The sequence below is a fragment of the Xenopus tropicalis genome, chromosome 9, assembly GCF_000004195.4.
Source record: "Xenopus tropicalis strain Nigerian chromosome 9, UCB_Xtro_10.0, whole genome shotgun sequence".
NCBI lineage: Eukaryota > Metazoa > Chordata > Amphibia > Anura > Pipidae > Xenopus > Xenopus tropicalis.
The window spans coordinates 15506235-15533790 of NC_030685.2; the positions used below are offsets into that span (position 1 = coordinate 15506235).

Here is a 27556-nt window from a genome sequence, read left to right on the forward strand (position 1 = left end):
GGGAGGCAAAGAAAATGGAAAGCATGGTGGTACTGGGATAGCACTGGGATAGAGGGAAGGAGTCAGTAAGGAACAACATGGAGAAAGTAACAACAGGGGAAGAGAACCAAAAATAAACTACCATATGAAGGAGAGAAAAGTGGGAAAAGTCAGTAAGAACGTCATAGTTACATGCATCAGTGACATAACTAGGGTAAGCAGACAGTAGGGAGAGATGGTGCCTATAGTAGCAGTGGGGGGATACTAGCCTCTGGGAAGGGACTGGGGCTGTGGGATAGCAGGTATAGTAGGGAGAGATGGTGCCTATAGTAGCAGTGGGGGGATAATAGCCTCTGGGAAGGGACTGGGGCTGTGGGATAGCAGGTGTAGTAGGGAGAGATGGTGCCTATAGTAGCAGTGGGGGGATAATAGCCTCTGGGAAGGGACTGGGGCTGTGGGATAGCAGGTATAGTAGGGAGAGATGGTGCCTATAGTAGCAGTAGGGGGATAATAGCCTCTGGGAAGGGACTGTGGCTGTGGGATAGCAGGTATAGTAGGGAGAGATGGTGCCTTTAGTAGCAGTAGGATAATTGCCTCTGGGAAGGGATTGGGGCTGTGGGATAGCAGGTATAGTAGGGAGAGATGGTGCCTATAGTAGCAGTGGGGGGATAATAGCCTCTGGGAAGGGACTGGGGCTGTGGGATAGCAGGTATAGTAGGGAGAGATGGTGCCTATAGTAGCAGTTGGGGGATAATAGCCTCTGGGAAGGGACTGTGGCTGTGGGATAGCAGGTATAGTAGAGAGAGATGGTGCCTATAGTAGCAGTAGGATAATAGCCTCTGGGAAGGGACTGGGGCTGTGGGATAGCAGGTATAGTAGGGAGAGATGGTGCCTATAGTAGCAGTGGGGGGATAATAGCCTCTGGGAATGGACTGGGGCTGTGGGATAGCAGGTATAGTAGGGAGAGATGGTGCCTATAGTAGCAGTGGGGGGATAATAGCCTCTGGGAAGGGACTGTAGCTGTGGGATAGCAGGTATAGTAGGGAGAGGTGGTGCCTATAGTAGCAGTGGGGGAATAATAGCCTCTGGGAAGGGACTGGGGCTGTGGGATAGCAGGTATAGTAGGGAGAGATGGTGCCTATAGTAGCAGTGGGGGGATAATAGCCTCTGGGAAGGGACTGGGGCTGTGGGATAGCAGGTATAGTAGGGAGAGATGGTGCCTATAGTAGCAGTGGGGAGATAATAGCCTCTGGGAAGGGACTGGGGCTGTGGGATAGCAGGTATAGTAGGGAGAGATGGTGCCTATAGTAGCAGTGGGGGGATAATAGCCTCTGGGAAGGGACTGGGGCTGTGGGATAGCAGGTATAGTAGGGAGAGATGGTGCCTATAGTAGCAGTGGGGGGATAATAGCCTCTGGGAAGGGACTGGGGCTGTGGGATAGCAGGTATAGTAGGGAGAGATGGTGCCTATAGTAGCAGTGGGGGGATAATAGCCTCTGGGAAGGGACTGTGGCTGTGAGATAGCAGGTATAGTAGGGAGAGATGGTGCCTATAGTAGCAGTGGGGGGGATAATAACCTCTGGGAAGGGACTGGGGCTGTGGGAAAGCAGGTATAGTAGGGAGAGATGGTGCCTATAGTAGCAGTGGGGGGATAATAGCCTCTGGGAAGGGACTGGGGCTGTGGGATAGCAGGTGTAGTAGGGAGAGATGGTGCCTATAGTAGCAGTGGGGAGATAATAGCCTCTGGGAAGGGACTGGGGCTGTGGGATAGCAGGTGTACTAGGGAGAGATGGTGCCTATAGTAGCAGTAGGATAATAGCCTCTGGGAAGGGACTGGGGCTGTGGGATAGCAGGTATAGTAGGTAGAGATGGTGCCTATAGTAGCAGTGGGGGGATAATAGCCTCTGGGAAGGGACTGGGGCTGTGGGATAGCAGGTATAGTAGGGAGAGATGGTGCCTATAGTAGCAGTGGGGGGATAATAGCCTCTGGGAAGGGACTGTAGCTGTGGGATAGCAGGTATAGTAGGGAGAGATGGTGCCTATAGTAGCAGTGGGGGAATAATAGCCTCTGGGAAGGGACTGGGGCTGTGGGATAGCAGGTATAGTAGGGAGAGATGGTGCCTATAGTAGCAGTGGGGGGATAATAGCCTCTGGGAAGGGACTGGGGCTGTGGGATAGCAGGTATAGTAGGGAGAGATGGTGCCTATAGTAGCAGTGGGGGATAATAGCCTCTGGGAAGGGACTGGGGCTGTGGGATAGCAGGTATAGTAGGGAGAGATGGTGCCTATAGTAGCAGTGGGATAATAGCCTCTGGGAAGGGACTGGGGCTGTGGGATAGCAGGTATAGTAGGGAGAGATGGTGCCTATAGTAGCAGTGGGGGGATAATAGCCTCTGGGAAGGGACTGGGGCTGTGGGATAGCAGGTATAGTAGGGAGAGATGGTGCCTATAGTAGCAGTGGGGGGATAATAGCCTCTGGGAAGGGACTGGGGCTGTGGGATAGCAGGTGTAGTAGGGAGAGATGGTGCCTATAGTAGCAGTGGGGAGATAATAGCCTCTGGGAAGGGACTGGGGCTGTGGGATAGCAGGTATAGTAGGGAGAGATGGTGCCTATAGTAGCAGTGGGGAGATAATAGCCTCTGGGAAGGGACTGGGGCTGTGGGATAGCAGGTATAGTAGGGAGAGATGGTGCCTATAGTAGCAGTGGGGGGATAATAGCCTCTGGGAAGGGACTGGGGCTGTGGGATAGCAGGTATAGTAGGGAGAGATGGTGCCTATAGTAGCAGTGGGGGGATAATAGCCTCTGGGAAGGGACTGGGGCTGTGGGATAGCAGGTATAGTAGGGAGAGATGGTGCCTACAGTGGCCTCAGTAAGGCCACATACAACTTGTAGACGCTACAAAGTGAGTTTGTATCAGGGAACTGCCAGACTGAAGCTACACTTTGAGCAGCCATTCCTGCTTCAGCGTGTGAGACTCACTCCTTACCAGAGCAAAGCATTGCTTTTGGCTAGGAAGTTGCTGGACAGAGAACAGGGAAGAAGCCAAGTTGGAGGCAGTTTCTGTGTATAAGGGGCGCCCTGTTCTAACACAGGAAGTCAGCTTCTCCCAGTCATGTTTCCACTGGGGAACACTGAGCACCATCAAATGACTTTTCCATTCGTTTTGGTGCCATTACCTAATATTCCATGCGCCCACACAGCCCAGGAATCTCGCCCGGTCACGCCATCCTCTGTGAACCGTGTAAGTTCCCCAGCAGCTTAAGGGGATGTAGGCGATAGCTACCCGGCAAAGAACAGAGCTCCGAGTGTGATATACACAAACTAAAGTCTGACAGGGATATATTAGAGGTCACTGCCCCCATTTATTCCATGTTTACTTAAGCCTTTGGACCATACTTGTTATTCTTTCTGACACCAATTGAAGCCCTCAGCACATCACATGATTCCAACCAAAAAACACAAGATACACCTATTGATTTAGTAATATGCCACATTTGCCCCGGTTGAGTAACCCCCAGCAACCTATCACAAATTAGCTCTTCTCAATCATAGATAGAGGGAATGATGAAACCAAACATCTGACTGGTAAGAGCTACATAGCATGGCTGGATGCACCTTTGTCCTTTATATCGTACAGCAAACCATTTCCCCAGTGTATGGGCTCCCCACTCCAGTATATCTATATAGTAATGGTTTCCCAACATTACCTGAAAGGGGGCATAATACTGACCAATTATGGATTTATCACAACTACTTTTGCAGGGTTCGTCTTATTGAACAAATAAAACAAGGCCATGCCAAGTCAGAGCTATATCCAGGGGTGCTTCTGCCAAAAGACAAAGTGGGAACCAGAAATTCTGATCTCTCTACTCCCCTCAACCTAGTGGGAGAGGTAAAAGTGTGTGTGTGGGGGGGCAGGTAAAATGCCAAGTATCCAAGCCTCAACCACTTAGGAACTAAATCTAATTGATTTCTGACTATGTCCAGACCCTGACCACGTCCCTTATTACACCCCCATATTAGAGGTTTGAATACAGGTGACACCCCAAAAATCTAAGAGGGTGACAGCCCAAAAATATATGCCCCCACTTAATGTGATCATTTGTAGTGTCAATCTTCTCACTTAAGCCACTGTTTTACTGTTTCATCTGAGCATATTATGAAGAGACCGCCCCCGAGGAACATGGCAACTCCCATTCATATTAACAAATACAAATATATAGATAAATAAGGATCCCAGTTGAGGTTGATAAAGTAGTTTAACCTTTTTCTCACATAATATCCCCATATATCTTAGAATTGACTGCAGAGGTATATGTTATATGCTGATTCATTAAAAAGGTATTATTGCCAGTAAAGAGCAAAACATAATGTGGGTTGTGATTCAAGGATGGCTTAAATCAACAGGACAGGAGCTACAAGAAAGGGGGGGCATCTCCCCCATGAGTCAGTTAAGGAGTTAATATTCCAAGTCTCCCCTCCGGCGTGGGGTTGATCCAGGTGAATCTCTCAGCATGCGGTTCCATCCGGCTGGAGAGCTGCAGATGGTTTTAGTGGTGAGATCGCTGGATTTCACCGCCCTGGAATTCTCAAGGATGGGAGTTTGACCGCAGCCTGCTGCGCCTGCCTCTGATTAAAGGGAGCGTGTTACGGACTTAACCCCTTGCTGGCTAGGAGGCTACCTTCTGAAGAAGAAGTGATTGGTACAAAGTCATTCAAGAGTGGGTGAGTGTGCTCTCCATACTTTGTGATTGGCCACACCATGATTCCTGGGTGGGACATGTTCAGTATCTGTAATTGTATTGCTGGGCCTACTAAATACAGCAGGGTTTGCCATATTTTACCATAATGTGATAAAAAGGCACATTTGCACCAGGACTAGTAACCAACAGCAACTGCCCATATCTTCTACCAGAATGTTACAACTTCTTCCAATACATATGGCTTGACTGTAGGCAATGCGGTGGGGCTCACAGTTGCATCGGCACCTTTACAGCAGGTGAAATTAGTGATGCACCAAATCCACTATTTTCGGATTCAGCCGAACCCCAAATCCTTCGTATAGGATTTGGCTAAACTAAATGGAAGGGTTAAAGAGCACCCCTCTTCTGTGTTTATGTGAAAAAAGTCACATGAGTTTAAGCATTCAGGATTCAAGAATCCGAATCCTGCTGAAATGGCCAAAACTTGGCCGAATCCCAAACTGAATCCTGGATTCGGTGCATTCCTAATATGAATCCCCTGGAATGTCACACTGGCCTCTAGTTGAACAGCAAGGCTCGATGCCAAGGATCCACAACTTTTCTTACTTGTGAGCTACAGTCAAATGTAAAAAGACTTGGAGAGCAACACAAGCACCATAAAAGTTCATGGAGGAGCCAAATAAGGGCTGTGATTGGCTATTAGGCAGCCTCTATGCACACTATCAGCTTACAGGGGGCTTTATTTGGTACTAAATCTTGTTTTTATTCAACCAAAACTTGCCCCCAAGTCATGAATTCAAAACTAACTACCTGGTTTGGGGGCACTGAGAGCAACATCCAAGGGGTTGGGGAGCAACATGTCGCCCCCGAGCCACTGGTTGGGGATCACTGCTCTATGCCATGGCCCTGAGTTACTCTGCACTATAACTGCCAGCGGATCAGTCCCAGTGCCACTCATTAGCTTTAATTACTCTTAGTCCCAGTGCCACTCAGTGGATGTAGTTACTATCAGTCCCAGTGCCACTCATTAGCTTTAATCATACTTAGTCCCAGTGCCACTCATTAGCTTTAATCATACTTAGTCCCAGTGCCACTCGGTGGATGTAGTTACTATCAGTCCCAGTGCCACTCATTAGCTTTAATTACACTTAGTCCCAGTGCCACTCGGTGGATGTAGTTTCAATCAGTCCCAGTGCCACTCATTTGATGTAATTACTATCAGCACCTACTCAGTGGCTTCAATTACTATACGTCCCAGTGCCACTCAGCAGATTTAATTACAATCAGTCTCAGTGGTACTCAGTGGCTTTAATTATTTTCACTCCCAGTGCCACTTAGTATGATTTAATTACTATGAGCCCCTGTGCCATGCAGTGGATTTAATCACTATAAAGCCCAGTGCCACTCAGTGTATCACTTGTACTGTCAGTACCAGTGCCACTCAGAGTATTACTTGTACTGTAAGTCCCAGTGCCACTCAGTGTATCACTTGTACAGTCAGTACCAGTGCCACTCAGAGTATTACTTGTACTGTAAGTCCCAGTGCCACTCAGAGTATTACTTGTACTGTAAGTCCCAGTGCCACTCAGAGTATTACTTGTACTGTAAGTCCCAGTGCCACTCAGTGTATCACTTGTACAGTCAGTACCAGTGCCACTCAGAGTATTACTTGTACTGTAAGTCCCAGTGCCACTCAGTGTATTACTTGTACTGTAAGTCCCAGTGCCACTCGGTGTATTATTTGAACTGTCAGTCCCAGTGCCACTCAGTGTATTTAATTACTTTACTATCAGTGTATTTAATTACTTTACTATCAGTCCCAGTGGCACTTTGTTGACTCTAGCTACTCCTTGTGGCACTTTGTGGATCTATTCACCATCAGTACTAGTAGCACTATTAAACCCAGTGCCTCTCAAGGCTTGTAATATGTGCACCGCAAACCCAGGGGTGCTGGGAGTTGAAGTTGCAGATATAAAGTCACGTGACACAGCTCACTGAACATAAAGCTGCTCTGTGGTTGGCTAGGGATCATGGGAGCTGTAGACCAGAAGCAACTGCAGTTCTACATGATTTATCTATTCTGGAACAGAGAATACATTTTTTGCACAAATAGGAGATACTCTCTATTCCACATGTGAAGACAGACAGACTGAAGTCGGAATCAACTGCAGCTTTGCCAACAGCCCAGGCAAGTCATGTGATTTGCCGGCCCTTTGTTTTGCGAAGCCAATAAGAAGAGAACATCCAGCATCTCTCTGGGAACAGAGTTCAAAGCCAACCAGGCTGGGAAGCAAAGCCTGAAAATTAATGGAGTGGTGCGGTGTGCGCAGACGTGTGAATATCTCAGGCGCACAATAATTCCAGCAAAATCCAGGATTTCAAATTGCTGAATCTTATTTACTTACACATTCGCAGCTTAATTTCTCATCCCCCACGCAGAAACAAAATGGGTTTTTCTGGTAAAAGAAATTCTTCCTCATAAATCATCTCCACGAAAAAAAAGTCTGGGCCTGTTTCCTTAACATGCGCTGCTGTTTCCCACACCGAAACGGTGTAAGCAGAAACAGGCGCAGCTAGGGGAGCCGCGTCCACCCTCGGATACCCAGAGATTAGAGGCTACTGAGCGACCAATGTGATTTGAACATCAGACATGTCAACTCTCCTGAATTCTTTTGGAATCATATGGTTCTGACCCAACATCAGACACTTGTAGTAAAAGCCAAGTCTCGCTTCCAGAGCTGGAAGTAGGGGTAGGCAGTAGAGGCAAGTGCCCTGGGGCACAACTGGGGGTACATTTGGACAGGCTGAGATGGTTTGGGAGGGAGTGAGCAGCAGAGGGCAGTGATCAGCTAAGTGGCGGATGGAGGCATGTTGATCTGAGATTATGGTTGCTACCCGACTGGTATGTTACTGGCCTAGCCGGTAAAACACCTGCCAAGGCCAAGGGCGATGTTACAAATTTACCAGCAATGTAGTTGCCAGTGCTGCACCTAGGCACCAAACCTAAATACCCCCCTTCGTCATACGTGTGACATCACAAACAACGTCACTTCTGTAGAGCCCGAGACCCACTACCCCCAAACCCCCCAGCTTTGTTGCCAGATTTCCTATGGGGTCATTTTTAAAAAAAAAAAAAAGAAAAGAAAAGAAATTATAGGCACCAAAAGGCCACCCCCAAGGGTTCCATATTATAAATACTGCCCTGCCCCCAATCCACTACATAACTCGTCCCCCATTGGCCCGTGCATCATAGCTCTGCCCCTTTTGCATTACTGCCCCACCTCTTTTACATCATTGCCCGCCTCTTTTGTGCCCCACCCCCATCCGCCAGTAAGGGGGCAACAGCATCCTTACATCAGCATCACATAGTGGAAAAATACATAGGGGCAGTCAGACTGGGTTAAGAAGGAACTATGCACCATAAAGCCCTGTTATGCCCCGACAATGCCCAGTTACACCCCAACATATCCCCAGCTCCACAGCCCTCCTATCATTTGACAGCACTATAAAAATTTGCCCTAGCACAGTAACCTATAGCAACCAATTATTGACTTTTACCAGTCTGAAAAACACTAATTGGTTGCTAGTGTTACTGCACCAGGGCACCTGCCCAGTCTTTTTTTTTCTAACGAATGCTGGCAAGTTTGACAAAGAGGGTTATAGATAAACAAGTCACGTGATTAACTTGGCGCTAGTAAACAAGATGGAGTTTGTCAAAGTATTATCACAGATTTTTTTTTTACTGAATGGCAGTGACAAAGCCTGCGGTGTGGCGTTTCCCCTTACAATGAGTTTCCCACACGCTCATGATGAAAAAGAAAATGGAAAAGGCACTTTAATTTGTGCAGAGGTGCGCGGCCCACCCAATTAATGCCGCCGCAGTTACGAAGTCCCTGCTCAGAGTTACTGTGAGATTCCTGTATAGATTTCCTTTGTGTGCCTCTGGGGAATAATAAAACACGTCTAGTTCTTTTATCTGAGCCTTTCTCTCCTACTCCTGGGACCCAACGGCTCGGAGTCTATCGCCAAATGACAACTGCTCAATTCAAACAGCGAAGGATTGCATGCCTGAAGGATTCTGGGAAAAGCCTGTCACTAGCACTTCCTGGATGGGATCCAATTCACACGTCCTCCATCTTGGTTTCACTCAGGCCTCAAGTGCAGCATTGTAGTTTAGGCCAGGCCTCACCTCAGCTGAAGAAAGCTGGCCTTAATTACTACTAGGCCTATCCGCTAACACACACTGTTACATGAGACCCTCTAAGGTTTTTGCCCCCGGTCCTCCTACATCATTAGTGAGAAAAAGCCACGGGGGGAACTGTGAGAGGGTAGAAGTGGTCTATATTTAGAACATGAAATTGGTGCCAAAATTTTTAACTTGTCAGTTCGGGTATAGGACCCGTTATCCAGAATGCTCGGGACCAAGGGTATTCCGGATAAGGGGTCTTTCCGTAATTCGGATCTCCATACCTTAAGTCTACTAAAAAATCAATAAAACATTAATTAAACCCCATAGGGTTGTTTTGCATCCAATAAGGATTATTTATATCTTAGTTGGGATCAATTACAAGGTACTGTTTTATTATTACAGAGAAAAGGGAATCATTTAACCATTAAATAAACCCAATAGGATTGTTCTGCCCCCAATAAGGGGTAATTATATCTTAGTTGGGATCAAGTACAGGTACTGTTTTATTATTACAGAGAAAAGGGAATCATTTAACCATTAAATAAACCCAATAGGGCTGTTCTGCCCCCAATAAGGGGTAATTATATCTTAGTTGGGATCAAGTACAGGTACTGTTTTATTATTACAGAGAAAAGGGAATCATTTAACCATTAAATAAACCCAATAGGGCTGTTCTGCCCCCAATAAGGGGTAATTATATCTTAGTTGGGATCAAGTACAGGTACTGTTTTATTATTACAGAGAAAAGGGAATCATTTAACCATTAAATAAACCCAATAGGGCTGTTCTGCCCCAATAAGGGGTAATTATATCTTAGTTGGGATCAAGTACAGGTACTGTTTTATTATTACAGAGAAAGAAGAAATCAATTTTAAAATTCTGAATTATTTGATTAAAATGGAGCCTATGGGACATGGGCTTTCCGGAATTTGGAGCTTTCTGGTTAACAGGGTTTCCAGATAAGGGATCCCATACCTGTATCACTTTAATGCCCACCTAATGCCATTATCTGCAATGGTATCAGCCCTAAAATTCACTTTTGATGGTTTGTGGGCTTAAAATTTACCCTGTGTGCCAAGTGACAGGCGGATACCTTTAACTTTAGTACCTGGGCCCACCGGAGAACATGGCCTCTAGTCTTCCCTGCCCACAGTGATCAGAACACCTGATACCTGCCCCCACTTCCCGTGTGGTACAGCAGGGCAAAATGACTGAGGCAAGTATTGGGCAGCAGTGGTACGGGCCCAGGGCCCTGCGGGACTGGGACAGGGAACTCCTAGTACCCAGTCACATGCATTTTGACATGGTTTCTTGCCATTGGGCATGTTTGTAATAAGGAAATATACTGGTATTGTTGGATTCTTCCAGCCGAACAGCTGAATAGCTCTACCGGTGGCACTGCCATTCAAGCACAAACAACCCTATATACAGATAACATACTTGACAATCTGTCAGAGCAATCAGTGTTTTGGGCGCTGTGCCCCAAAGCACTCAAAATGGAGCCCCATAGACACTGAAGTTGCCTAACAAGGGTCACTCCTATTCTGTCTGAATGTGTCACATGTTATAACTGAATCAGTGAAAGCAAAACCCCATCTATACGGTAGATACCAGCAGCATGTACCACTTTATTGTGCTCCCCAATCTATATGGGGCCCTGGTATTCATATAGAAAGCGCTGCTGTGCAACCAGTGGCCCCATACATACACACTAACCCACAGTTACGCCCCCTTCCTACTCTTGCCTTACCATGCATGTATACAGGTGGCATCTCACTGGGGCCACTCTCCCACCCATGCCTTGATTCATATGAAATACGGTCTGAGGCCAAGACCCTCAGTTACACTGACCCCTCAGATGCTCAGATGGAGTAAAATTGTGCCTCACACACCCATTAGAGCACATATATAGTCATTATGGTTGAACGTGATGGACGTATGTCTTTTTTCAACCCAACTTACTATGTTACTATGTTACATAATAGTAGCTGGTCTATAAGGCCACCAAACAGGATGGCATTATGCCCACTGCTATATAAGGGATCTACACAAAAATCTCCCAACAGGCCCTCAGTGCCTACAAGTGTGCATATATATATATACACATATATATATATATATCATAGGTGCCCTCTACCCAAGGAAAGCTTTGTGACCAACCGCATAGAAGTATTTCATTAACTGAATGCAGTTTAGGTAGTCAGTCCTCACTGCCAGCTCTGACTCTGTAACCTCCAGCTGGTGAACAGGGAACTGTTATTGTTATTATTTCACACCATTGCACCGTTATAACCCCACCGAGAGCGCCACTGATGCCAAGGGGCTGGCACATGATGATGCAATTCTTGCCTGGTGCCAAGTCGGCACAACAATGATTTCTCAAGTGTTTGCAATGATATCACGGCGACAGTGGAAGCAATCAGTACATTAGGTTAAAAATGAGAAACAAAATATATATATATATACATTGCAGGCCTAATATTGTCACCTTGCACCCACTTCAGCCCAGCAGCAAGGACATTAAGTGTCACCTGGCACCCCCTTCAGCCGAGCAGCTAAGGGGTTAAATGCCACCTGGGCACCGCCCCTAGTTCAGCAGTTAAACTAACTGTCAACTTGCACCCCTTCACGCCAAGCAGCTAAGGGGTTAAACACCACCTGGGTACTGCCTCTATCATAAGAAGATAAGTGCCAACTTGCCCCCCCCCTCAAGCCCAGCAGTTAAGAGGTTTAAAGCCACCTTGCACCCCCTCTCAAGCCTAGCAGCTAAGAGGTTAAATGCCACTTTGCACCCCCCTTTAGTTCAGTAGCTTAGACACTAAGTGGCAGCTTGCACCCACTCAGCCCAGCAGCTAGCAGGGGTGCCAGGAATAAGAAGATTAAGGGGTCCCTACTGGTGGGCACATGATTAGTTGGTAGAACGGGTAAATCCCCCCTACCTCTCTCCAGCTGCCAGCTCCTCTGTGTCGGCTCCTTGTGGGGACAGGCAGGCACAGGCCATATGCAGGGGGGTCCCCCCTAATCCGGCTGAAGACAGGGCAATGCCAGGCTGCCAGGTGAGCTGTGCCCGCTTCCCTGCTCGCTATCGGTACAAAGACTTCCAGAGGAGGCTGCCCTGCTGTATATGGAGGGAGGGCAAGGGATGACGGCAAGGCCGGGAGCGCCCCCTAGTGGTGGATCCGAGTCAATGGACACCTAAGGGATCATTTCCTCCTCCCAGCGCTGGTTTAACCCCTGCAGCAAGCAGACTATATGGAACCCTGCAATGATAGGATGGGGGGGAGTCCAGAAGGAATAAATCCACTCACACCTGGAAGGATACCCCCCCCCCTTACACGCAGCTAATTGGGCCAAACCCAGAAACTGGGCCAGTCTCCCAAAAACCGGACCTCAGCCTCAGAGCACGACTTGATGGATTTTACCCTCCGAGTCGCTGACGTTTTTGGGCCAAACCACACGGCGCTATTTTAGGCAGGATAATAATAGCTTCTGGTTTTACCCCGCAGAGACATGGGCCTTTCCCTGTCGGAGGCATTCTGGGAATTTATATGTTCATTATATATAGTCAAATAGTGTGTGTTATACAATTACACATGTTCCCACATGCCCTACCCTGAAACCAGCAATGATAGAGGGCAGTCTGTGCTACTGTCTATGGTCAGTGTGTCTTGTCTCATAGAAACCAATGGAACCTTATTTTTAGAAGTGAACACAGACCCCACCTAACCCTGTTGCTGGTGTCCCTTGGTTTCTAAACTGTCCCAGGGAGAAACACCAGCATTGGAGAGATCTGATTGGCTTGGGAATGGCTGCCTGGGGAATGTTGGCTGGGAGAATATTACCAGCTACCCATTTAAACCCATAGCCACTTTCCAGTAAGCCCCGCCTCTTTTGGGTTGGTGGGTTACACCTCTGAAGCTACAGGAACTACTTTTGGGGAGGGGTTTGCTGTATTAGTTGCCCTTAACCCTTTCCTTTATAGTTATACTGTTAGTAGCTGTGACCTTTCCGTGCTGGGGCCCTGGGTTCAGATCCAGCCAAGGCCACACTGGCAAGGGGTTTGTGTACTTTCCCCCTGTTGTGTGGGTTTCCTCCCAAGGTTAAATAACTAAAGATAGTGAAAGGAGAAGCTCCATTTGGGCATTGCCTGTCATGTATAAATAATAAGGATAATATTCATTCTATAGAAGCTATGAAGTCGCTTCTGCCTGCGCTTTGCTGCCACCCAGAGGAGACCCTGTGCTACTGCCTGCTTTCTGGCTGGATCAGGGCTTTTTGGCTCCCCAATTATTTGGTCATTTGATCACAACTGATCTGATTCAGAAAGTCAAGGTTTTTTGGTTGCTGTGGGTTAATGCACAAATGCACAGCTCCGATTCTACATACTTCCTGCTCCTGGGCTGCTCTCTTCCCCATTGTCAGGTAAGGAACAGTCCAACAGAGAAGTCAGGTTGGGGGGCAGGAGGCAGTTCCATTGCACAGATCTCTAGGGGGAGTATAAAAGCAGATTGATAGAGCTCTACTTACTCTACACGGCTGCCAAAGTAATCATGGGGCCCATCATACTCAGCCCGGTGGCCCCACTTAATAGCCCACCGGTAACCTGTGCCTCCCTAGCATGTGGCCTTGTAATTGAGATGGGGGCCCTGTAAAAGAATGACCCCTACCCACAATGTCCTTGTCTAGAGTTGCCAGCTGGCCGCTATTTCACCAGCCTAGGGACGGGGCCAGTGTTACAAATTACAATGTAGTTGCCGGTAAATTTGTAATAACTTGCCCTCCACCCAGTGCCACCTCTGATCCCCCCCATCCCACCGCCTATCCCTCTTCCCAGCTCCCTTTCTAACCCGCTTGCTCCCTATTTCCCCTTGAATGCGACCCACTGGCATCATGCCCCGCCCCCACATACATCACAGATCCACACCATCATCACAGACCCGCCCCCTTGTGGCCAATAAGAACATTGACAAGAGGTGGCAACTCTAGCCATGTCCCTGAATCACCCTGGCCACTCCCCAATTATACCAAATCCCGCCCACCCAAACTCCTGCAAAAGCCCCACCCCTTTTGTGACATCTTCCCACTCTGCCATGGGGCCCCTGACTGCAATACCCCTATATCCCCCACCAATGGCTGGGATGCTCGTCTACAACCACAGAGATCAATGCCAACCCTTTCCACCTGGATGAAGTTCTGCCTTATCCATGGGTAGGAGAGCAGCCCAGGAGCAGGAAATACAGGGGAGTGCAGCTCTGTATCAGGGTTTGGGCTGGAGAAAAGCTTTACACCCCCAAGGGCAAGTTCCTAATAAAGGGCTAATGGCCCAGTAGTATAACGGGCCCAGGAACCATAATGCTTTGCACGTTGGCCCTATCCCAATGGTATTTTTAGCCACTGATGTCAATGGGACCCTTCCCCAGCAAGTGACTTTTATAGGAAATGTCCCCCCCCCCCGCACATTAGATATTTATATAGAAAACATATTTCCCTGTGCCTACGCTCGTCCTGGTAGCCCTGCCAGCTGTCGAGGGCAAATGGCTGTAAAGGTGTCCGGGGAGAGTCGATGAAGCAATGATGTCACAATTCTATCTATAGCCAGCGGGCTCGGGGCCTAATGGGCCGGCGAGGGGGGGGGGGGACTTGGTGACAAGACTGTGAGATCAGCAATAGCTTTGCCTTCTGCTTACAGAATTCATCCTAATGGGTTTCCAGCAGCACTGGGGGGAATGGCGGCGCTCACGGTGACTAATGTGCTCGTTTGTCAAGTGATGATGTCACAGGGGTGACCTCATGCTGGCTTTAAATTAGCTTGGCACGGTCACACGCTTTACTGCAATGATGTAATCACAATGCAGAATTCTGAGAAGAACAGGAGTGTGAATGAAAATCCAATAGAAATCCAGTACCAGTGTGCCTTCTGTGCCAGTGTGCCTTCTGTGCCAGTGTGCCTTCTGTGCCAGTGTGCCTAATGTGCCAGTGTGCCTTCTGTGCCAGTGTGCCTTCTGTGCCAGTGTGCCTAATGTGCCAGTGTGCCTTCTGTGCCAGTGTGCCTTCTGTGCCAGTGTGCCTTCTGTGCCAGTGTGCCTTCTGTGCCTTCTGTGCCAGTGTGCCTTCTGTGCATCTGTGTGGTTGCACGCCATATTTCCATAAACTGCAGTGGGCAGCATGCCATATCAATTCCTCTTGCCTCGTTCCAAGATATAAAGACAGCCCGGACCATGTGCCCAGAATCACCAGAACATACCCAAGGCTGCCCCTAGTGGCGAAAAGACCTATCAAGTACAGACACTAGAGGCTACTATCCCACTGTTACTATAGGCACCATCTCTCCTACTATACCTGCTATCCCACAGCCCCAGTCCCTTCCCAGAGGCTATTATCCCCCCACTGCTACTTTAGGCACCATCTCTCCCTACTATACCTGCTATCCCACAGCCCCAGTCCCTTCCCAGAGGCTATTATCCCCCCACTGCTACTATAGGCACCATCTCTCCCTACTATACCTGCTATCTCACAGCCCCAGTCCCTTCCCAGAGGCTATTATCCCACTGCTACTATAGGCACCATCTCTCCCTACTATACCTGCTATCCCACAGCCCCAGTCCCTTCCCAGAGGCTATTATCCCACTGCTACTATAGGCACCATCTCTCCCTACTATACCTGCTATCCCACAGCCCCAGTCCCTTCCCAGAGGCCATTATCCCCCCACTGCTACTATAGGCACCATCTCTCCCTACTATACCTGCTATCCCACAGCCCCAGTCCCTTCCCAGAGGCTATTATCCCCCCACTGCTACTATAGGCACCATCTCTCCCTACTATACCTGCTATCCCACAGCCCCAGTCCCTTCCCAGAGGCTATTATCCCACTGCTACTATAGGCACCATCTCTCCCTACTATACCTGCTATCCCACAGCCACAGTCCCTTCCCAGAGGCTATTATCCCCCCACTGCTACTATAGGCACCATCTCTCCCTACTATACCTGCTATCCCACAGAGACAGTCCCTTCCCAGAGGCTATTATTAAAGTAGCTTAGAATTATATTTGCTCTTATGTAACATTATATAGTTGAGTTTACACACCCTATAAAGCTGACCAACTGCGCAGTAGTCCAATAACTGTATATAACAAGATCCTTTCTCACCATTTATATATCAGTACCCAGCCAGCCTGGGAAAGTGCTTTTCCATCTCACACTCCCACCCTTATTTGCAGAGCCACATTCCCCCTGACCAGGGCCCCATCAGCGATAAGGGGCCCCGCCAACGGAGGAGAGCCAATCAGACTCAACTACAGCAGCTGTGCCCACCCACTCACAGGCCGAGGGGGCTGTTGGACAGATGGGTGCTCAGGCTTACAGCACAGCCAGAAAGTGCAGTCATGCAGGCAGCATGCAGTATATCACCCGGTGGGGGGGTAGGTAGCCGGGAAACCCTGTACATCAGCAGCACAACCCTCTCAGCATTTTATATATGTACAAAAATGGCTAGCTGAGGTGGCAATTTCCCAATTAAGTGCCAACTTTGTTGTACTTAAATGTCACCATTTAACCCCTGATAAAGTCCAGTCACTTAATGCCGGGGGCATCATGTGTGCATTAATGCAACTTATTTACCACTCACAGAAAATGCAAGGGGAAGCCTCAGTTATTACTTATATAGGTGTGTAAGTGCTTCCTAGAGCCAAATCATGGACCCCAAATGAGGCATGGCTTACTGAAAAGATAGGTGGGGGTTCAGGTGGAAATGCAAGGAGGTATGCGATAGTATGAATAAAACTGTCCAGGATATAACCATTAAGTTTGGCCTTTGGCCCACAGACTATATAGTGATAACCAGGTTGGCTTTATTGTATTCACAGTGTAATATCACCTGCTGCCACTAGATGGAGCTGCTCACCCAGCGTTTTTGCAGCTAATCTACAGCCATAGCTCAACCGCAGGCTTCACGGATTTCACACTGTGGTTTATTTAAATGGCACAAAGGGTAAACAATAGATATTTTCATAGTTTAGCCTTATTTTATTTATCCTTCAGATCAATTAACTATTTAATATATTATAATACATAATTAAAAATACTGTGTATATATGAACTGGCTGGTAATTCATTTTCCTCCAGCTAATACAGCTCTCTGCTGCTTATTTTAAAGGGGAACTAAAGCTCAAATCCAAGTTTTGCCTTGAGAATTGTAGCCTGCAGATTATACATGCTCCCCAATTGATAAACATATAGATGTTCTGGTAGAGATTAGGGGTGTAGTTTAAGGGTTATAGCAAATACAACGAAATCCTGACTCTTTGGGGAAAGAGAAGTGGAATATATAAAGGGGGAGTAGTAGTAGATGGGGGTCGTAACCTAATGGATACTGTTGATGGAGATGTAACAGTTTTGCTTCTTTTTGCATTAGAACCACTTAGTTATCAACAACAAACTAGCAAATAAGCTCATTTAAAGAGGGGCAGGGAGAAGATGCAAAGGCAAAACAGACAGATGCAACTCTTGGAATTTCTTGAATAAAAAGAAAAGAAATGTGCCTGACTGTAAAAGTGTTGCTGCACATGTAGGAGGAGGCAAGTGGGCAAGCGGCTTAGGTGCCACCATCATGTTGTACTGTCTTTATCTTGATCTGTTGTCTCCATCTTGTCCCACTGTGGCCTTCTTGCTCTGTTGCTTCCATGTTGCACACTGAGGAAATCTTGCTCTACTGTCTCCATCTCGATCTATTGTCTCCAACTTGCTCTACTGTCTCCATCTTGTCTGATTGTGGACTTCTTGCCCTGTTGTCTCCATGTTGCACACTGTAAACATTTTGCTTTACTGTCTCAATTTTGATATGTTGTCTCTAACTTGCCTTACTGTCTCAAACTCACCTTACTATGGCCATTTTGCTCGTATTGTTTCCTTCTTACCCTACTGGGACCGTCATGACCTGTTGTCTCTATCTTGCCCTACTCTGGAAATCTTTCTCTACTGTCTCCATCTTGATCTGTTGTCTCCAACTTGACCTACTGTCTCCATCTTGTCCGTCTGTGGACTTCTTCCTCTAGTCTATTGTCTTCACCTTGCACACTGGAAATATTGCTCTATCATCCCCAGCATGATGTGCTGTCTCCAACTTGCTGTGCTGTCACCACTTGCTATGTTGTCTCCAACATGCCTACTGTCTCCATCTCACATTACTATAGTCATCTTGCTCTGTTGTCTCCTTTATACCCTTCTGTGGCCATCTTTCCCTGCTGTCTCCATTATGTGGCCACCTTGCCCTACAGTACCCATCTCATTCTACAGTTGGCATCTCTTTCTACTGCTGCCATCTCACCATACTGTCTCCATCTTTTCTTTCTGTGGTATTTTGCTAGCTGTTGCCCTACTGCCCTACTGTCTCCATGTTACCCTAGTGTCGCCATCTTGCTCCCACTTGACCTGTTATGTCCATCTTGGTCTACTCCTGTTCCTTCTGATCCTTCTGTTGTCTTCAACTTACCCTACTGTGGCCATCATGCTCTGTTGCCTCCTTCTTAATCTGTTGTCCCCATCTTTCCCTACAGTGGGCTTCTTGCTCTGCTGTCACCACCTTTCCCTGCTGTCTTAATCTTGCTCTGCTGTGGCCTCCTTGTTGTACTGTATCCATCTTGTCCTTCTGTGGCCACCTTTCCCTGCTGTCTTAATCTTGCTCTGCTGTGGCCTCCTTGTTGTACTGTATCCATCTTGTCCTTCTGTCACCACCTTTCCCTGCTGTCTTAATCTTGCTCTGCTGTGGCCTCCTTGTTGTACTGTATCCATCTTGTCCTTCTGTCACCACCTTTCCCTGCTGTCTTAATCTTGCTCTGCTGTGGCCTCCTTGTTGTACTGTATCCATCTTGTCCTTCTGGGACCATCTCTTTCAGCTGCTGGCATCATACCATACTGTCTGTATCTTGCACCGTTGTCTCTTTCTTTTCCCTTCTGGCCCCACTGTCTCCATCTCTCCTACTGTCTTCACCTTGCCCAGCTGACCATCTTGTTCTGCTGCCACCATCTTGCTCTGTTGTCTCTATCTTGCTCTGCTGTTTCTGCTATCTTCACTCTTCTTATAGTACCTGTAGCTGCCGATCTGCATGGCTCTATGATCTGCAAGGGACCTGGGCAGTTGACATTTTTGGAAAGGAACCTTTGGCTACACCCCAACTACAAAACTAAGGGCAAAATGATTACAAAGCTTAACAGGAGTACATGCCATAGGGGTGGGTATAACACCCCCTTAATATGTGCTATAAATGTATAAGGAAATCTCAGTCATTATTTTGGCCAGTGATCCCTCGTGCTTGTCTGGTTGTGGACCCCCATTATCAGATAGAGTCGCTGGCTGGATCCAGAGAGCAGCAGATAATTCAGTTCACCTCTTACCTCATGTTTCTCAGAAGTCGGATTCATTTCCCTGCTGCTAATAGCTTTCAGTATTGGGTGCTCCTATTCCAGCTGCGTCCAAGCTTGGAACAAACGCAGGTATTTCTCCTGTAAGATGGCTCCAGTCACCCAGCAGGGCAGGACGCCCTCAGCAACGTTCCGAGACAATTATCCGGATACCACAACAACACAGAAAGGGAGGAAAGAAATCTTCCAAAGGATTGCGCCCAAACATCCATCAGCCCCGGGCGCTGTTCTGCTTCTTGTGACAGGTGGGTCACAGTGACCGCCACTACGCCCTGTAGGGCACAAAGCTGCCCAGATACGTCTCAATAACATGACAGTAAATAAGCAATAGAATTAGATTATCAAGGTAAGAACAAAATTACTGAGAAAAAGGGAAAACAAACAAGAGCTTAGTATAACATTCACTCTCATATTATATCTGTCTGTGCCTTTATATACATGCACCCCCTGCTATGCACTATAAGGAAACTGTAAAATATACCCTTATAAATGGTGCTTTGTGATGCCATTACTCGAAGAGGATTAGCCACAACACATATCCCATGGCCGTTATAAGGTTAAACTTTTGCATTGTAAAGATAATGCACCCCCTACTGCAAATTATAAGGATTATTATACAATAGAAGTTGCCGGTGGAAAGCCCCTTGGCATCACTTTGGTAATCTGAAGTTGTGCGCAGTTTCCTCCCGCAGGCAACTTTGCGCGACTGCGGAAAAAGAAGCGATGCCAAGGGGCTTTCCATTGGCGACTATTATTGCTGCCAGTGGAAAGCCTTTTCGGATCAGTTACTCGCCCGCGATAACAGAGATCTATCACAGGCGATTAACTCGTTCTGTGGGTTCTTACCCTAAAGGTCCCCATACACAGGCAGATCCGCTCCCTGGGGCCAAACGATCGAATTATAACAACGGGTATAGGAAAAGTCGGTCCGACTAGATTTTCTAACTTGCCCGATCGCAATCTGCCCGATTTCAGGCCAGATATCGGTCGGGAAGGCCCATCGGTAGTGCCCATACACGGGCCGATTAGCTGCCGAATAGGTCTAAGGGACCGATATCGGCAGCTAGAATCAACCCGTGTATGGGGGCCTTAAGGGTGAGGACGCACAGAGCTACTAGTAGCAGCTTCAGAAACAGACAATGCTGATCATTTACTGATAACTGTCTCTCTGTGTGTTTTAGCAGAGGCAATTCTCAGTATTGTCTATGGCACAGTATTTTCTGGCCGTGGGTAGCTGTGAAAAGTAGTTGCTACTAAGAAGCTCTGTGTGTCTTCACCCTAAGTCACTTATCCCCAACCAGTGGCTCGTGAGGAACACGTTTCTTACCAACCCCTTGGATGTTGCTCCCAGTGGCCCCAAAGCAGTTGCTTATTTTTCAATTTCTGACTTGGGGGCAAGTTTTGGTTGCATAAAAACCAGATGTACTGCCAAACAGAGCCTTCTGTGGCTGCCAGTCCACATAGGGCCAATCACAGCCCTTATTAGGTCATGCTGGTGTTGCTCCCCAACTCATTTTACATTTGAATGAGGCTCACTGGTACAAAGGGTTGGGGATCCCCGCCTTCAGGTAAAACAGTAGCAATATAAGCGCAGGACCCGTTACCCAATCCCTTCCATGAATGCCGAGCGGCTGCAGCCTGGCCTTTTACAGCTCTAATGAAGCCACTATGTACGAGGAGAATCTAATGTTCCTCTGTTTTATTGCTTTATTCAAGGCTTTGGTTTACTCTTAACAAATAAAGCTGCCTAATCGGCGCTTTGATAATTGCAAATGAGGCCTACCCAGAGACGGGGGCCCCCTCTGACAATCTGTGCCAGAGCCGAGATTGCTCCTAATGTCTCCTGCTTCTTATTCGGCTGAAATGTAGGGCACCAAATGTGTTCTGCACTAAATAAAAAAGACCCCATGCTATTTTTGGTAATATTCCGAGCGCACAAAGAGCCGGTAATCAAGCAATTTAATGGGCCGGCGCTGCTAGGTGTTGGGTGATTCTTTATCACGTGGCGGAGGGATTTCACAGCGACAAAGAAGACAAATCTGTATTGTCAGGTCAGGTGTCTGATGGAGACCCAGATTCTCCCCCGAGAACGTGGCCCAGTTAGGAAGGAGCAAAGCTTAACACCTAGTGCAGAGTGACGCCACAATGGGTTTACTGTGCTCCTGATAATGAGCAGGGGATAAGGAGCTTGTTACTGTGCTAGTTCCAGTCCCAGCAGTCTATGGAAGTGAATGGGAAACGGGCCTGTGCTGTTTCTAAGGCAGAAATGACCCCAAACAACCAGGGAGATCATCTTGAGACACAGGGGCCCTACTGCGTGGGGCACTCTTCCTGTAACCTCCTACACTATGATTTCATGTACAAAGGTCCCCCCTTTAGGGCCTGTGTGTCATCATCATCATCACCTCAGGGAAAGATATTTTGATTGGCAGTTGATGGAATCTTGGGTAGCATTGGTCAACCAACCATGAGTAGCAGGGGAGCCAAGTTATACAGCAGGCTGAGCCATTTGAGATAGCAAGGCTGAGCCATTTTGGGTAGTAGGGGGGTGATCTCATATAGAATGATGGTATGATCCTTCCTAGTTACCAGGGCTGTGCCATCTTGGTTACTAGGAAAACTATCTTATACAGTGGTATGATCCATCCTAGGTACAGGGCTCATCCATCTTGGTTACCAGGAAAACTATCTTATATAGTGGTATGATCCATCCTAGGTACAGGGCTCATCCATCTTAAAGGAAGGGAACTCTCTTATGCAGCAGAAAATTCTGTCCAAAGTAGGAGGGCTGAGTTATTTGGGGTACCAGGGTTGTGTGGTCTTTGGTAACAGTAGGTGCCATCTTGGATTACACCAGGACAGTTCTGACATTTCTTGAGCCAACCTAAAGGTCTTCAGCTATTGCAGGACAATAACCCTCATCATTCTATAAAGTTGGTTACTTATCCTGAGAGACATTATCTTGGCTTTTCAAGGCAAAACTTGACCTGCCAGGCCCCTACCCCAAGTCTGTAACAAGAGTAGCCCTGATATTATGCTGGGGGGGGGGGGGGGGTGCACCTCCTATGTTTGTATATTGCAAACTTACTGATGGCCCTAAATGCTTTTGTGCCCAAACTATACCAGTTTGAGCTGCTTCACTTCCATGTGAATAAGTGTATGTGCTGAATGAATCTCTCCGTTCTTCTCCCCTCTCCCTTCTGCTCCCATTCACTCCAGCCCAGTGCCCCCCGGGGGCATAAGATGATGCTTTCTCCCCTCTCCCTTCTGCTCACATTCACTCCAGCCCATTCCCCCCCCCCCCGGGGGCATAAGATGATGCTTTCTCCCCTCTCCCTTCTGCTCACATTCACTCCAGCCCATTCCCCCCCCCCCCCGGGGGCATAAGATGATGCTTTCTCCCCTCTCCCTTCTGCTCACATTCACTCCAGCCCAGTCCCCCCCCCGGGGGCATAAGATGATGCTTTCTCCCCTCTCCCTTCTGCTCCCATTCACTCCAGCCCAGTCCCCCCCCCCCGGGGGCATAAGATGATGCTTTCTCCCCTCTCCCTTCTGCTCACATTCACTCCAACCCAGTCCCCCCCCCCCCGGGGGCATAAGATGATGCTTTCTCCCCTCTCCCTTCTGCTCACATTCACTCCAGCCCAGTCCCCCCCCCCCGGGGGCATAAGATGATGCTTTCTCCCCTCTCCCTTCTGCTCCCATTCACTCCAGCCCAGTCCCCCCCCCGGGGGCATAAGATGATGCTTTCTCCCCTCTCCCTTCTGCTCCCATTCACTCCAGCCCAGTCCCCCCCCCCCGGGGGCATAAGATGATGCTTTCTCCCCTCTCCCTTCTGCTCCCATCCACTCCAGCCCAGTCCCCCCCCCCCCCCCGGGGGCATAAGATGATGCTTTCTCCCCTCTCCCTTCTGCTCACATTCACTCCAGCCCAGTCCCCCCCCCCCGGGGGCATAAGATGATGCTTTCTCCCCTCTCCCTTCTGCTCACATTCACTCCAGCCCAGTCCCCCCCCCCGGGGGCATAAGATGATGCTTTCTCCCCTCTCCCTTCTGCTCACATTCACTCCAGCCCAGTCCCCCCCCCCGGGGGCATAAGATGATGCTTTCTCCCCTCTCCCTTCTGCTCACATTCACTCCAGCCCAGTCCCCCCCCCCGGGGGCATAAGATGATGCTTTCTCCCCTCTCCCTTCTGCTCACATTCACTCCAGCCCAGTCCCCCCCCCCCCGGGGGCATAAGATGATGCTTTCTCCCCTCTCCCTTCTGCTCACATTCACTCCAGCCCAGTCCCCCCCCCCGGGGGCATAAGATGATGCTTTCTCCCCTCTCCCTTCTGCTCCCATTCACTCCAGCCCAGTCCCCCCCCCCCCGGGGGCATAAGATGATGCTTTCTCCCCTGGCACCACATTAATGACACAGAACCAAACGGAGGGTAGGAGAATACATGGCTCTGTTCTAGTGTTGGATTTGTTTAATGGTCTCGCCCCACTTCTGCTATGGAAATATCCCAGTAGGTGCCAAGGGAAAGGGATATTTCCACGCGCCAGCCACGTGGGGCTCAGGCCGTGGCTTTTCTGACCCCAAAACTACAAGAATATTAGACATGCCAATATCATTCTATTTCATTAAATTCCTGGTATATTTTTCCCAGACCCTCCAACAACCAATGAACAAAGTCTGGTTCCACCTACTCAGCATGTGGCTTAGGGCACCCTAAATACAGGCAGCCATTGCTACTGTGATTATCTGCATCTTTTTGGTGCCTTCTTATAACCGAGAATACGGGGAAAGTTTACTCAACAAAACCGTATTTACCTCCATACAGGCATTCCGCAAACTTAATTAAAAACTCTGAGTCCGGAATGTTCCACGCTGGTTTTTGTTTGTGTTTTTGGCCAAGGAAGAACGCCTTCCAGATCCACATTCCTTCTCTCCTTAATGGACTGAAGGATTAACTTTAATAGTGGGTATTTCTTAGCTCAGCATTTTTAATTAGTCGTTTCGTTAAAAGTTAGTAATGACAAAGCGCCTCGGGCTAATTATATATTAATACCAGTGTTCTCTCTGTGTCTGTCTGTCTGTCTCTCTGTGTCTATCTGTCTGTCTGTTTGTCTCTCTGTGTTGTGTTTGTCTCTCTATCTGTCTATCTATCTATCTATCTATCTATCTATCTATCTGTCTGTCTGTCTCTCTGTGTTGTGTCTGTCTGTCTATCTATCTATCTATCTATCTATCTATCTGTCTGTCTCTCTGTATTGTGTCTGTCTGTCTATCTGTCTGTCTATCTATCTGTCTGTCTGTCTCTCTGTGTTGTGTCTGTCTGACTGTCTGTCTATCTGTCTGTCTGTCTGTCTCTCTGTATTGTGTCTGTCTCTTCGTGTTGTGTCTGTCTCTCTGTGTTGTGTCTGTCTGTCTGTCTATCTGTTTGTCTGACTGTCTATCTGTCTGTCTGTATGTCTGTCTGTCTGTCTCTTTGTGTTGTGTCTGTCTGTCTATCTGTCTGTTTGTCTGTCTGTCTATCTCCAAGAATAGCGCCCCCGGTGGGTAACACCTTATAAACAACAAACAACATGCTACAGTTGACCCTATAAAGGCCCAGTGTTACCTACTAACTGCTCCAGAGTTTGTACCGTATGTAACCATGTATGTACTACCGTATGTAACCATGTATGTACTACCGTATGTAACCATGTATGTACTACCGTATGTAACCATGTATGTACTACCGTATGTAACCATGTATGTACTACCGTATGTAACCATGTATGTACTACCGTATGTAACCATGTATGTACTACCGTATGTAACCATGTATGAGGCCACTCCTACACCTACAACCAGATAACTATTGTTTAGTATTAAATACCCATAAGGACAGAACCCCGTCAGCCCATTGATATTTATATACTATAGCAGTGCTTCTGAAGCAAACACACCAGTCTTTTCAGTGCAGGGCAACAGTACATTATATTTTATATATTAATTACACATGTATGTTTTGCTGTTACTGTTCCGGATATATAGATGATGATGCAGTATGACAGTAAATGCACTTCACAGTCTCCCTTGCTCTCATGTTGCACCAATATTATCACTGATTGGATTCATTAGTGGCTTTTGCAGAGACTTATCTTGGTTTCTCTCGAGTGACGCAGCGGTCGCGTGACCGACCTGTGTATTAATTCACCCCCATTTGTCTTTATTCCGGCTATGGAAACTCCTGCCTCAGTAGCTGTGAGTATGGCCCCATTATTTGATCATTAGAGTGCCTTGAAGTTTCAGCAGCCCATAAAAACCTTCCTGAGATTTGTTTGTTTGTGGTTGCAGAGCGGCGAGCAATAAAGCAGCCATAATGCTTGGCCGGGGGCAGGGGTTTTATTGCGCTCGGGTACCTGGGAAATATGCGACAGTTTCAGGTAAGCAATGGATAGCGGCCTCCTTACTAAACAATAAAGCAGCAGGAGAAATGAGAGGAGGGTAAGAGACAGTCCTGCCCATTAATGCTTGTATTTGCATTATCACTGACTTCTGGGGGCCACAGCCCTATCTGATTGGTGGGCAGATTAATGTCTGTATTCACTGGGGTGATCCCCTAACTGGCGTAAACTCCTGAGTGTGGGCAGCGCGGCTCTGTGTGTTATAGAAGGGCATTGGGATGGTGTGTACAGTACTTAAGCAACCTGCGTATGTGGGACCTTACAGCCTACACGCAGAACACTGTTCTAGGCACTCTTCTCTCTCTCTATACATTTCAAATGATAGTGATCTAGGCACTCTACTCTCCTTATACATTATGAGTGGCAGTGTTCTAGGCACTCTACTGTCCTTATACATTAAGAGTGGCAGTGTTCTAGGCACTCTACTCCCCTTTACATTATGAGTGGCAGTGTTCTAGGCACTCTGCTGTCCTTATACATTAAGAGTAGCAGTGTTCTAGGCACTCTACTCCCCCTTTACATTATGAGTGACAGTGTTCTATGCACTCTACTGTCCTTATACATTATGAGTGACTGTTCTAGGCACTCTACTTTGCATTCATACACTATGAGTGGCAGTGTTCTAGGCACTCTGCTGTCCTTATACATTAAGAGTAGCAGTGTTCTAGGCACTCTACTCCCCCTTTACATTATGAGTGACAGTGTTCTATGCACTCTACTGTCCTTATACATTATGAGTGACTGTTCTAGGCACTCTACTTTGCATTCATACACTATGAGTGACAGTGTTCTAGGTACTCTAGCATCCTTATGCATTATAAGTGGCAGTGTTCTAGGCATTTGACTGCCCTTTTTCATTATGGGTGACTACTCTAGGCACTTTACTGTCCTTACACATTATGAGTGACAGTGTTCTAGGTACTCTAGCATCCTTATACATTATGAGTGACAGTGTTCTAGGAACTCTACTGTCCTTATAAATTTTGAGTGACAGTGTTCTAGGCACTCTGCTGTCCTTATACATTATGAGTGGCAGTGTTCTAGGCACTCTGTTGTCCTTATACATTATGAGTGGCAGTGTTCCAGGCACACTGCTGTCCTTATATATTATGAGTGGCAGTGTTCTAGGTACTCTACTGGCCTTATAAATTATGAGTGACAGTGTTCTAGGAACTCTGCTGTCCTTATACATTATGAGTGGCAGTGTTCTAGGCACTCTGTTGTCCTTATACATTATGAGTGGCAGTGTTCTAGGTACTCTACTGTCCTTATACATTATGAGTGACAGTGTTCTAGGCACTCTACTGTCCTTATACATTATGAGGACATTCCCATTTGCAAACCCAGAAGACTAAGCAGCAGCAGTCAGTCAGAGAAATGCTTGTATAATTCTCTCTGTACAAGATTGCATACATTTCTATGAGTTATCACCCTGTTTGTAAAGGAACTCAAACATTTTTCTGGAGCTCTGTTCTGTAAGTTACTGTTCCTGGCACTCAATTGTTACTTATTGTGCCAAGTCTATCCAACTAGTTTTAGCTCACAACTTGATCCGCAAACTGCTGACCACCATTAAACAGGAAAAACTGTTGCTGCAAACCGGAAGTGACATCATCAGAAGTGGACAGAGGTCCAAATATAGATAAAACCCACAACCTGACCAACAACCTGCAGACCCTCGACTCGCAGACCTGTATCTACACCTGCATCCGATAATCCTATCCACAAATCGCAGGTTATCCGATTTTTATACCAACATTGCTGCCCGCCATGTTGCTGTGTAGGTATTGGAGACAAGGGGAGCCAAGGGGGTGGACCCAGATTTATTATT

General features: G+C 47.5%; 1 protein-coding gene across 1 annotated transcript in view; it reads right to left on the reverse strand.

Annotated features, from left to right (window-relative positions):
• Positions 1-11996, reverse strand: part of rai1 (retinoic acid induced 1) — a 119537-nt gene extending 107541 nt beyond the window's left edge. Inside the window, exon 1 of the mRNA XM_004918074.4 lies at positions 11810-11996. The gene's annotated coding sequence lies outside the window, so the exon portion shown is untranslated. The remainder of the gene's footprint in view (positions 1-11809) is intronic.
• Between the last annotated feature and the right edge of the window lie 15560 nt (positions 11997-27556).